Source organism: Sus scrofa, chromosome 1, assembly GCF_054392235.1.
Source record: "Sus scrofa isolate SSC_HxYL_T2T_F1_AM1 chromosome 1, Sscrofa_HxYL_maternal_Yorkshire_Landrace_v2.0, whole genome shotgun sequence".
NCBI classification, from domain to species: Eukaryota; Metazoa; Chordata; class Mammalia; order Artiodactyla; family Suidae; genus Sus; species Sus scrofa.
In genome coordinates, this window is record NC_139383.1 from 125045051 (window position 1) to 125057285 (window position 12235).

Sequence of the window (12235 nt, forward strand, 5' to 3'; positions counted from 1 at the left end):
GTTTCGGCTCCTCGTGTGTGAAATGAGATGAAAAAAGAATACATTTCTCTGGTTTATTATCATAATAAAATTAGATAATCCATGTAGATCACTTGTAGCACAATGCTGGTTGTATAGGTATTTTAAGTATTGTTATTTTAAAATAATTGATAACAATTTTAAATTTGTCAGTTATTTAGTGGAGTGTTTTTTAAAATTTCCAAGTTATAAAAATTGTGTCCCTTTGTTAACTAATTCCAAACTTTATTGCACTGTGATTGTGACCTGAATGATTTCTTATCTGGGAATTGGTTAACATTTTTCTTTGTGTTTTAAGAAGGTAGTTAATGTTATACGTGTTTGAAGAGATTATGCATTCACCATTTATTGTGTACAAAGTCCTTTATAACTATTTAGTCAAGTTGTGTTACTCAATTCCTCATTACGCTTTTTGTACTTTTTTCTATGTAATCCATCAATCTCAGAGATAAATGGTAAAGATCTCCAAAATGGCTGTGTAGTTTTCATTCTTACCTGTATTTCTATCAGTTTTTACTTTTTATCTTTTATAAACATGACTTTTGATGTTATATTTATTGTTGGTTCGTAAAATTTCATTATTAATAAAGCTTTTGGGGGATTGTATTTTCCATCGACATAAATGTTCTTTGCCTTGTCAAATCTTTAGATCAAATTCTTTTTTGGTCTGAAATTAATTTTACCACACTTATCTATTAGTACTTGGCTGATTTATCTTTGTATGTTCTTTTATTCTCTATCTTCTTTTTAGACATATTTCTTCTAAATACCTTAAGACTAGACATGTTTTATAAAATTTGAGCTTTTTTAAAATTAATTTTTAATTTTCTTTCTTTCTTTTTATGGCCACACCTGCAGCATATGAAAGTTCCTGGGGCAGGGGTCAAATCAGAGCTGCAGCTGGGGCCTATGCCACAGCCTCAGCCATACCAGATACTTAACCCACTAAGTGAGGCCTGGGATTGAACCCACATCCTCAGAGAGACAGTACCCTCAGAGAGACCTTAACCCACTGAGCCACAAAAAGAACTATGAGATTTTCTCTCTTTATTGAGGAAGTTGTGTCCATTTGTCACATATTGTGATTATTGATGATTTGACTTTTTCCTGCCATCTAGTTGTGTGTGTTTTATCATGTTTTTAGAACTTCCCTCATATCTCTTCATACTTTGTCTCTGCCATCTTTACACTGCGCTTCCCAAAACAGGGGTGGCCTGCAGGCCAAATCTGTCCTGCTGTCTGTTTTGTAAATAAAATTTTATTGGAACACAAATATGCCCATTCAATTACAGATTATCTATGGCTGCTTTCACACTACAGCAGGTAAGCCAAGTAGTTCCACCAGAGGCTGTATGGACCACAAAGCTGAAAATATTCTCTGGCCTTTTACAGAAAAAGGCTGCTGGTATCTAATCTAGATTTTAATTTTACGTTATTAATTTTTAAACATATGCCATAATTAGACAACTACAAGTTAACTAATTTCTTTCCTCTCCACTGTTTTTTGAATATTCTTCATCTTTCTTGGATTTATTATTTATTTTATTAAAATGTATCCAATAGTCAGTTATCCTTTCAAGGAGATTCTATTGGTGATACACATCTGCTGGATTTTTAATTCTGAAAATTACATTTCAAATCTCTAAGATCCCTATTTGCTTCATTTTCTCTAATATAATAATATCATAATCTTTTTGAAGATAACTATTGTATTTGTAACACTTTTAGTATATATTTTACTTATAATTATATTTTTCTTAAAATTGTATGATGTTTATAAAATAAATTTATACTTATCTTTTATCTTTCCACAGGTATTACTATCTCAGTATTTACTGAGTTTGATGCCCCTACAAGCTTGTGTTATTCTTGCATCAATTATTCTTGTACTTTATAAATCAAAGTTCCTGATACTGTTCTACTTCTGCTTAATGGGGGTTGACTCTGGTGATCACAGGAAAAGGGAAGGACATTGACCCACTCACTGGGCAGAGTGATTTCAGAGTGAGGGGTCTCCTTTGTCCCTCCTGGAGTCTGTTGCTACTGTTCTATCTTTGACTCCCAGGACTCCCAGTCTCACTGCTATAATCTGTGAACAATTATGAGCAGGAAAAGGGAAAGGGATCAGCAGTCCAGCTGCTCCAAATGCAGTATCTCCATTCATAGCTCTGGTCATTACCCTAGTATCCTCTATGCACTGAATCTGCTGTCTCTAAAGTGGGAACACCCCCTGAAATTGCTTCTACTCTTTAGCTGTCTTAAGCTTGGGCGTATTTCAGGTTTAGTTGCTCTCCTTTGTTTCCTCAAGGTCAAATACCATTTCCTAATTTTCTGATACAGTGACGGCAGTTTTTGTCCCCAATCTTGTTAGAAACTACTCCCCTCCCCCTCTTCCCCATTGTTCAACCTTCTCTGTCATTTCCTACCATTTGGCAGAGGTAAGTTTCCTTCAGTCTGACATCTTGAGCATTTTCATTTGCAGGATTTTAAAATTAACTCTTATAAAATGCCATTAAATATAATTTTATTTGGGGGTAGTAACTTTTGATCTTACCATTTTAAAATTTCAAAACATCAAAAAAGATCCTCAGAAAAAGTACCCATGACAGAGAGAAAATTGAAACCCTACTCCAACATAATGACTCATCAACTATCATGGCAAAAGGTATTTTGCCTTTAGTCACTTGCCTTAAAAAAACAGATTGGATGGTCCATTCAATTAAAAAGAGTTCCTTCCTGGGGGTGAGAGATACCGGTAGCTGCAGTCATTTAGCCACTTTTCCCACCTAATAACAAACTTGACACATTAGGCGGCAATCAGTGACATTTGTGACATTTTCAGGCAGAAAAATTTGGCTAACAAACTCAGCCTGTTTTGGAATTTTACCCACATCCTGCCATACGTCAATCTCTGCCTGTCAAGCAGCCTGTTCAGAGGGCATCACAAGCTAACTTGAACAGTTGTTTTTTTTTTTTTTTTTAACTTTTTTTTATGGCCACGCCCGCAGCATATGGAAGTTCCTGGGCAAGGGACTGAATGTGAGCCACAGCTGCGACCTATGCTGTGGCAGTGCTGAATCCTTTAACCCACTGTACTGGGCTGGGAATCAAACCCACGTCTCTGCAGTGACCCCAGTCGCTGTATTGGATTCTTTTTTTTTTTTTTTTCCCCTTTTTAGGGCCCCACCTTCAGCATTTGGAAGTTGCTGGACCAGGAGTCGAATCAGAGCTGCTGCTTCAGACCTACACCACAGCCATGCAACACAGGATCCAAGCTGCATTTGTGACTTATATGGCAGCTTGTAGCAACGCCAGATCCTTAACCCTCTGAGGCCAGAGATCAAACCTGCATTCTCGGAGAGACAGCGTTGTGTTCTTAACCCGCTGAGCCACACCAGAAACTCCTAACTTTAACAGTTTTCGATCCTGATTTAAGGGAATTCTTTCTAGGATAGCTGGAAAGCATAAACACTAACCCACATTACCTGGGCTCTTAAGTCCCTGGGAAAGGTAACTAATCACATTTAACTTTCTTTCAGGACCTCAGAAGGGATAGATATGTGTTTGAAATTCCTATGACTACTCTGAGATTTCTTAATTGATTATAAACAGCTTCCCCTCTTGCTCTTTTTTCAGTCCTGGGTTTACTTGCAGGGGCTGCTGTCAGATACCTCTGTACACTCTCAGAGCTCTCTGCAACAGCACTGGATGAATTTCCAAATTTTCTTTCCTTGATGTTAGCAAAAACTTTTCCCCTTGCCATCAGTGGTGCCTATCTCACTATCCACTGTGCCCTAATTTCAACCTGGCAGGGTTTGAATGTCCTTCTATGCTATGATCAAGGAATCTCCTGCAGCAGCTGCTTCAGGGGCAATGTGGCTTTAGATACCAAGACTTGTGATTTATCAGATTTTCAAGTGGTGGCACATGGTCCCTAGGCTGGGGGCACTTTTGATTTTCAGGGTGCCTGTCATTGTCAATGCCCTTGTCTTCTGCCATCAACCTATATCTTCTGTTCCCTTCTGCATCTCCTCAGGAACGAAATGGAAAGGAAATTCACATTTATTTGGCTCTTACTATGTGTAAAACATTGTGCTAGGTATTTTCACAAATATTTTTCATCAAACCTTCAGCATCACTGTGTAAGAGAATCCTCATTATCCCACTTCTACCACATAGGAAACTGAGGCTCAGAGAATGGTGAGGGACTTACCTGGGACTACAAAAGTGGCAAGAGGTAGTAGGGCTGGGATTTGGGTCCTGGACTCTCAGTTCTCAAGCCTAAGGAATCTCCCTGAGAGTGAGCTTCAAGCCCAGTCCTCCAAGGGTGTGGATCTGAATTCAGGTAATAAACTGGAGGCTGAGGGAAGGATGTAGCTAACGGTTCTCCTAAAAATGGACAGTGCTGGCCAAAGTACCTTTAAAACTGGGGAATCAGAGCACAATATGTCAAGCTGAACCAGACAACATGTGGTTGCTTGGGAGACTTGTGTAGAGTCATGGAGACATGAATTTTAAGTATGAATTAACTAAATTCTCAGCACCTGCTCTATTATTATAGATAAGATATTGTGTTTTCATATTAGCCCACTCTGCTTTTTCTTTTATTCTGCTGTTTTTCGGTATTTGTTTATTTGAAAATCTTGGCCTAAACAAAATGAGCTCTTCCCCTAATTCAATAACTCAATTCAACAAACATTTACTGTTTGGCAACTTTATGGGAGGGGCTATAGCATATGTTGGAGATACAGGGAAGAATGAATACATATTTTCTGCCCTCACAGAGTTCACAGTACTGGGAGACAGAGGTGGGGGGGGGGGTAGGTACAAAAAACAGAAAAGGAAACCTGCAAGTACCATACAATGATCTAGTATCTGTGACCCAAGGCTGTGCAAAGTACTATAGGACCGAAGAAGAGGGACAGTTAACTCAGCTTGGCTGTGGGTGAGGTGGAGAAAGAATAAGGAAAGACTTCTGAGAGGATGCACATCTTGACATGTGATTGAGCCCTTCAGCTGATCAGGACCATCCATGTATGTGTAAGGCTCTTCTAAAAGAGAGATTCACATCAAAGGTAGCAATGGAAAGCCTCTCCTGGGGAGTATGAGAAGATAAGTCAGTTCCTAGAACTGCATTGGAACCTAGATGAACTTTTAGTTCCCTAGCTCACTTCAGTCTCTACGAGGTCACTTCTAAGTCTGCACCTGCTTCTAGGCAGTGATTCTGGATTTCCCCGAGGCGTGGCCAATAATCTGCTCTTCCTTATTTGTGCCTTCCTACTCGGGAGCGCCACCAAAAAGTCTCCCTAGTCTCTATCATTACTGGGCCTATTGCTCCTACCATTACTAAGCAACAATCTTAAGCCTTTTCACTTTATCCATCACGGTTGCTTCTTACTTATTCCCTCTACTGGTTGCTGCTGTCTAATGGTTTCTGAGGTCTGCCTTCTCTTACGTATCTTTTAGCTATACTTCTTATTTTATTTATTTATTTTTTAAAATAGAGTCGCATCTGCAGAATATGGAAGTTCCCAGCCTAGGACACAACACAGCCACAGCAACACAAGATCCAAGCCGCATCTGTGACCTACACCACAGTTCACAGCTAAGCCAGGTCCTTAACCTATTGTGCAAGGCCAGGGATGGAACCTGCAGCCTCATGGATACTTGTCAGGTTTATAACCCACTAAGCCAAAAGGGGAACTTCTTAGCTGCTCCTCTTACTTCCAACTGTCAAACTTTCTTTATTTATTATATTCATATTCTCCAAGAAGGGAGTCCATTTGCTAATTATTACCTCTGATTTGGGTGAAGATCTTATATCTAATCAGCACTGTCCAGCCAGGGGTTGGTCGGCCTTATGTTGGATGCTGAGCACTGTTCTAACCAGGGACCCAAGGTTACAAGTGACAAGGATGGAGGCTTACATCAACAGAGTCCTTTAGAAGGTAGCTATAGAAGGGCTTGGCTGACTTATGAGAATGATGCTAACAGATACATTAGAGGGACTATAAATAGTAAAAACAAAAACCAAAAGACTAAAAAACAGCAACAACAACATACTAATACCAAACCACAATACTCACTTGGCATAACTTCAGGTGATGGGAGTGGGAAGGATGAAGAAAAACAGAAAGTTGGTTCCTGTAAGTGTATCTATATACCAAAAGGGCACAGAAAATAAATACACCCGAGGAAAAAAGACAAGTTATCTTACTCAATAGGAAATGATCTTTCCTGAGATTCATAAGAACAAAATCTACTTCTTCCTCTTCTCAAATACACCAGTGATCACATAAAGAGTGTGCTGAATGTGATTGTTAGTTTTGTGTCAATGTGGCTGGACTAATGTACCAGTTATTCAATTAAACGCTAACCTAGGTTTTGCTCTGAAGGAATTCTGTTAGATGTCATTAATATCTACAATCTGTTGGCTTTAAGTAAAGGAGATTATCCTTGATATTCTGAGCTGGGCTCCATCTAATCAAGTGAAAGACCTTAAGAGCAAAAGTAAGATTTTTTTCCTATGGAAAAATAAATTCCACCTTTGAACTGCAGTTGCCTGTTTCTGCAAGAGTTTCTGGCCTATTACCTTGCCTTACAGATTCTGCTCCACAATCATGTAAGCCAATTCCTTTAAATTATATATTACAATAAAATAATTACAACAAATGTATAAATATGATAATAAATATTATTAGAAATGTATAATATATTCTACTCGTTGTTCTTTAGTAGAACCCTGCCTTATACAGTGAATGAGGAAGCAGAGACTTGGAACCTGGTACCCAGTGTGATACCTGGTACCCTGGTATCATTGGCTTTCACTCCAATTAGGCCTGCCTCCTGTTTGTCTCTTCATTATCACCCTCGATTTCCTGCTTCTGTTCACACTGCTTTTCCTTTCTGGCTTGCCTCCTCTCTTTCTTCCACTTTCACAAACTCCTTCCCTCTCCTTACACGCTAGCTCTGTCCCAAGTCCTCCATGAAGCCACCTCCTTTTACTTTAACTCCATTTGCTTTTTTTTTTTTTCCTTTCTCTTAATTCCTTCAGCAGTTATTAGCTGTGCCATTCACTGCAATTCTTAATCTCATTTAACACTGTTTTATATATGCTATCCATCAAAAGTTAAGCATAAGGAGTTCCCATTGTGGCGCAGCAGGAACAAATCTCACTAGTATCCATGAAGACTCAGGTTCAATCCCTGGTCTCGCTCAGTGGGTCAGGGATGAGGTGAGCTGTGGTGTAAGTTGCAAAAGCATTTCAGATTCCGAGTTGCTGTGGCTGTGGCATAGGCTGGCAGCTGCGGCTTCGGTTCAAACCCTAGCCTAGAAATTTCCATATGGTGTGGCCCTACAAAAAACAAAAAAACAACAAAAAAAGTTAGGCATAAATTTATCAGTATAAATTTGGTGTGCAAGAAATGTCATGTTTCATTATGTTAAATCAAATTAAATTCCCCTCAGACTTCATGCGACCCCAGCCTTAATTCTGCTGAAGTAGAAGGAAATCCAATCAGAGTTATTACTGGGCTTCCTCCCCTCCTTCCCTAGGAAGGCACTAAGAGTCTTGATGATTTATGCTGTGTCTAGAAGATGGGGGAAGGACTCTGACATCCTCATTTTTAAGGGATACAGTCTTTAGAAGCCAGCAACATCTCTGCTCATGGACCAAAAGTGGCTATGGCAGGGGAATCCAGCCTCCGTAGGGTCATCATGCATCCATCTGAGGTCTGGCTATCTCTGGGATGCTTCCAGGAACCAAGGCTGGTGTCCCCACTACTGAAACTCTACTCCAGTTTGAGGAACTTTTTCTTTCACAATAATTCCACCTACCCACAATCCCTCCTTCCTTCTCTCTCTTTCTTCCTTTTCCTCACTCTCCAGACACCTCTACCTCTTGCACCCCCTATCAAAATCCCTCTAGAAGCAAGGAGCCTGGAAGGCAAATTGCTGAGCACAACTCCAGGGATAACACTGACAGTGCATTCTAAGGAGTTATGGTCCAGGAGGTTCCAATTACAATGAGAGTGGTGCCCCCTGGAGTTGTCTAAGAGAGAGTTCCTGTCCACTTATTTCTGCCTAGAAACGCAAAACTCCCTTCAAGCCTGTTTGGAATGGCAGAGAGGGAAAATATAAGGAGAATATAAACCAGATTGATAGCTCAATAAATTATTCTGTCACACACTTATTTTTTCATTTGTTTCTCTGCTGTATTTTTACCTCATGTTCAAAAATATGTTGTGGGCTGATATGTCTAGTGTTCTGATTAGATCATGAACTTGTGGAAGAATACCATATTTACCACTTATTTTTAAATCTTTCTGAGGTCTCATCATAATAGTAGGCACTTAAATGTGTCTTGAAATGAACTGAAGAATAGAGAATAGAGTTTGCAGATTACTGATTAGGCTTGACCAGTTCAGACTGCACCAGTGCTGACCTTCTCATTGTAGGATTGGCTTTTGTCTTTTCACTGTCACTTTTAGGGTTAGGTAAATATGCTTTTACTTTACCGGCTTCTGTTCACAGCTGCTGCTAGCCTGAATTTCCAGGATATCAAATGTCTACATGGGACCTTTCTAGCCCCAAGTAAAAGAAAATATTTCCTTTAAAATTCAGATAGATGATATTAACTTGAACCTTCTTTAATATAGAGAGAAAGCAGGTCACAACATAAACATGTGTGTCATAACAACAGTGGAAATTCCTAAGTGAAATCAAAGCAGTACCTGGCATTCATTTTCATAATACTTTTCACTTGAAGAACCAAGTACGTTATAAGAACTTTATCCCAGTAATCCTCAGAGATAAGTAAAGGGACCTGACAGAATGGCTTGTAGAGATAGGGTCACATACCCTGGTAGTGACAGTGTTGTTAATATCCTGCTGCCTTGCCCAGAATTTGAAGAGTTAGGCTACTTTGCCTTAACAAACCATGATTTTAATAACATAATGGAATATCTGTGCTCTAACAGGAAAATTCATTTTCACATCACACTAGCATTAGTATTTATGGCATGGAGAAAATTTAACCAGATTTGCCAATATGCACTTGCTTTTGAATCTTCTAACCTCTTTCTTCTGTAACCTTGCTTCCTCTTTGTTGTCTTCCTCTCCACTGCCCTCACCTTCCTCCCTCCAATGCTACTAAAAAATTGCAAACTCAGTTACATTACAGCAGTGGAACTTAATATATTAGCTCCCCTAGGACTACAAGCATTTTGGAAGACAATAGCTTAACCCAAAGAAATGAACCATCATTTTCTGATATAAAGAAAAAAGTTTTTTTTTTTTTTTTGGAGGTGGAACGCTTTCCTTCCCTGTTCCCTTAATTATCAACATCTAGGTGATTACATATTCTACTTTCAGCTCCTAGACGGAAAAGTTTGCAATGGAAGAAGGCAGAGAAAGGAATGATCATAAGAAAAGAGGATGAGGGAATATTTTGTTTTCATTTTTATCTATTTTATTTTCTAAACTTTAAAAAAATTTTAAAATTCATTATTATTTTTTTTATGGCTGCGCCTATGGCATATGGACATTCCCAGGCTAGGGGTCGAATTGGAGCTGCAGCTGCCAGCCTACACCACAGCCAGAGCAACACAAGAGCCAAGCCGTATCCCCAACAGATGCCACAGCTTGTGGCAACATAGGATCCTTGACCCACTGAGCAAGGCCAGGGATCGAACCTGCATGTCAGGTTCTTAACCCACTTTGCCACAATGGGAACTCCACTTTATTTTTAAGAGGATGGGGGAGGAGAGAACCTTTCCTTTCCATATCTGTAAACCACCATAATTTGTGAAAATTAAATGTACACTTAAGTTCTTAACCAATATTTACTACTGATGAAGTCTCTTCAAGGCCTCATTGTTTGTTAGAAAAATTTAAAGAAATAACAAAGGGTAACATTTTACAAAATAGGCTATGTGTCTCTCCCCTTCTTCCCTCCATTAAGGAGTGTTATCTGAGCACAGAGATAACAATAGGCTCTGCCTCACGCACTCATCCATGTGTCCTTTCACAGTTTCACACCACTGTTCATGCTGCTCCTTGACTTGAAATCATCTTTCCTCAGTGCTCTGCCTGTTGAATTTCTATTCACCCAAGGAGACCTCTTCAAATGCTAGCCAAGAGGTCTTCTCCAAATAGTTCTTTTACCCTGAGCAGGACTTATCCCCTCACCCAATATATTCATCATCTTGTGTAAAATCTCTGCTCCCTAGAATGTAAACTACCTCAAGTTGAGACCAAGTCATTATCTATCTATCTATCCATCCAGTCTGTGCCTGACACTCTTATAATATATATCAGGTATGATAAATATATGACTTACATATGTGCTACCATCTGGTCAGTATAAAAAGTTTAGCTTCATAAAGGAGACAAGGTTTACAGACCTAAGAGAGCAGGATGGTATAAGGCACAGGGCTAAGAAAATTAAGATTAAAAAAAAAAAAAAAAATTGGGAGTTCCCGTCGTGGCGCAGTGGTTAACGAATCAGACTAGGAAACCATGAGGTTTCGGGTTCGATCCCTGCCCTTGCTCAGTGGGTTAACGATCCGGCGTTGCCGTGAGCTGTGGTGTAGGTTGCAGACGCGGCTTGGATCCTGCGTTGCTGTGGCTGTGGTGTAGGCCTATGGCTACAGCTCTAATTCGACCCCTAGCCTGGGAACCTCCATATGCCGCAGAAGCGGCCCAAAGAAATAGCAAAAAGACAAAAAAAAAAAAAAATTAAGATTAGGTAATTAATGAATACAACAAATATTTACTAAACACCCAGAAGTAAAGAATTGTGAACTAGGACTACTAGGGTAAATAAAACGTAAGGCTTCAATGTGCTCACGATCGACCTTGTAGATTGTCTTTCTCTGCATATAGCACTTCCCTGGTTTAGATATCACCTTACATGTTGTTTCTCACAACAACCCTGTGAGGTAGGTCATAATTTTCGGGGTTTGCTTGTTTGTTTTTTGTTTTGTTTTTTGTAGAGATGGAAACAGAGGGTATGAATTCCTAAGTTTTCAGACTCCTTGACTAGAGTCTTTTTTCACCATCACACTGCTGCTTTCTACAGACATTCACCTCTACAGGGAGAAGAGACTTAGACTCCTCCGGACCGGGAAATAGAAGCTCAAAACCTAGTGTGTTCTCTTGAATTCCTGCTTACTATAATGTTTTCCATTACTTTCCAATGAGTCAAACTAAAGGTCTGAGAAAATAAGCCACATTGCTTCTGGATCCTTGAGGGACCTTAGTATAGGATTTCATAACCAGACAGGTACACACACAATTTCAGAAGCACCATGTCTATATTGCTACCTTTTCCCAAGGTGTCTGGGTTTGTCTTTAGTCTCCAATCAAGATTTTGGGTAACTTTAGATTTCTTTCAGGTTTCTATTGGCACAACCGTATTCAGTCCCCTCTTTGAGACAGAAACAAAACACACACTCTACTCCCAGACGTTAAGTGAGCATTGGGGGACCGATTGCAAAGATGTTCATTATTGCAATAAGATTTCTGCTGTCTGACATTATTTGCCACCCCTCTCATTGCTGGTAGAACCTAAAAGAGTCTCAGATGACTCCTCCAACCACCCTTTGACCCTTGAAGACCCCTCAAGCTCAACAATGCCCTCTCGTCAGCACCGCCACTAGAGGGCAGATCAGGGTTGCAGCTCTGCTGTGCCCTCTAGCGGCTGCTGGGATGCCATGGCTCTTTCATGGAACCTATTAAAAACTCAAAAGTTGCACTCGGGAAGCAAGCCTGTGTGACACCCGGTAGCGAAGTTTTAAAGAAACGTGTTGGTTCTCAGCTTTCCTTTCTTAAGGCCTTTGGCAAGTTTCAGATACATCACCATTTTTGGAAGAAACTCCCACTCCCTGGGGTCTGCCCCTCCCAAGGTGAGGCAACTGTGGAGCCATCATTCTCTCTTGGCAAGGTAAAAAAATTAGGACCTGAGGGACTTGGCAAACTTCCCCAGGCCTTTTGACTTCCTCCATCTTCCCCACTGATATAGAGTTTATATATACATTCAGAATACCTCATTTCCAGCGTGGCTTGTAAACTCTGGCATTAGATTTCAGGATTCAAATCCTGACTCCCTCATTCACTGTTTGGGTAACTTGAAGAATGTTAACTTCTCTAAGCTTCTGGTTCGTCTGTAAAACAGAGTAATACATTATACAGTTTGAAAAGGAATAATATGATAATA